Consider the following 1,659-nt stretch of genomic DNA (forward strand, 5'->3'; position numbering starts at 1 on the left):
TTTATAAAGTGATAGACTATCTCATGAGCCTGCTACTAAAATGTATAAGGAAGGGACTTCCCTTGAGATCCACTGGTTAAGACTCCACACTTCCACTTCTGGGGGCATGGGTTTGATTCCTGGTTGGGGAACTAAGATTCCACATCCCACATGTAACACAGTCAAAAAAATAAAGAAAAATAAAATGTATACGGATATATATATCAGAATAATTTGTGATAATGATTACAGCCCAAATGGACAACCTATATATATATATATATATACACACACACTGTATGTGTGTGTGTGTGTGTGTGTGTGTGTATATATGTCCATGTGCCATTTTTCTATATCCTCAAAAGCAATATGAAATTTGTCCAAGGTGCCCTAAGGTTTTGCATAGACCTAATCAGGTTAGCTGGAGATGGCAATGGCAACCCACTCCAGTACTCTTGCCTGGAAAATCCCATGGACGGCGGAGCCTGGTAGGCTGCAGTCCATGGGGTTGCGAAGAGTCGGACATGACCGAGCGACTTCACTTTCACTTTTGACTTTCATGCATTGGAGAAGGTAATGGCAACCCACTCCAGTGTTCTTGCCTGGAGAATCCCAGGGATGGAGGAGCCTGGTGGGCTGCCGTCTATGGGGTCACACAGAGTCGGACACGACTGAAGCGACTTAGCAGCAACAGCAGCAGCAATCAGGTTAGCAATGAATGTAACATGTACAACTGATAGAAATGTGTTTCCATTCAACTCCAACTAAAGTCAAGTCTGAAATTAGACTTAACTTTTTTTATTTTATTTTTTAACTTTACAATACTGTACTGGTTTTGCCATATATCAAAATGAATCTGCCACAGGTATACATGTGTTCCCCATCCTGAACCCTCCTCCCTCCTCCCTCCCCATACCATCCCTCTGGGTCGTCCCAGTGCACCAGCCCCAAGCATCCAGTATCCTGCATCAAACCTGGACTGGCGACTTTTTACTTAGTCTAATAGTTTATAAGTCTTAGTCTAAAAGGCTAAATCTCTGTAACATCTCCCACTTTACCAACTTTATAAATCTTGTGATAAAAATAAAGGACAGACATTTTCTTTCCCAATCTTTCCCAATGGTGTGAGAATATTACTCTTACCAGTCCAATGCTTATCATGGTTTATATTCCTTCTAGTTTAAATGACCTGAGACCAGTAATGTTTAGGAAAAGGTTAGAGTTCTTTGCTATTCACACTTTCAATGATCAAATCAAGAGTACAAACCTCAAATGGCAATGTCGATAGCAGAATTATTACCTAAGTAATCTCCTAAATTTATGGCCCCCAGTGGCCAAAGTCTACAAAAGATCAAGATTCTCCCCTCACTTGAAGTTACTAACTCAAAAAATATATTCATAGGGTATTAGAGATCCTTGAAGTTCCCAAAGACATTATTTTACCACAGGATAGCCATTCAGTTAAACCCTTTTATATTACTGCTGACTCATTTGCCATTACTTAGTTTGGTAACACTGAAGACTCACTTTCTCCTCTCTTAACATGAGTAAAATTTCAAAAGCGGCAGGAAGTAAAGGAGGCTAAAATGTCTTCTGTTGTATCTCTTTCCTCTATCAGTATATAATGCAAATGGTCCTAAATAACTGGCTATTTTGCAAGAGAGAGGCAGATTTTCCTCT

Source organism: Bison bison, unplaced genomic scaffold (genome assembly GCF_000754665.1).
Source record: "Bison bison bison isolate TAMUID 2011002044 unplaced genomic scaffold, Bison_UMD1.0 scf7180017860914, whole genome shotgun sequence".
Taxonomy (NCBI): Eukaryota; Metazoa; Chordata; class Mammalia; order Artiodactyla; family Bovidae; genus Bison; species Bison bison.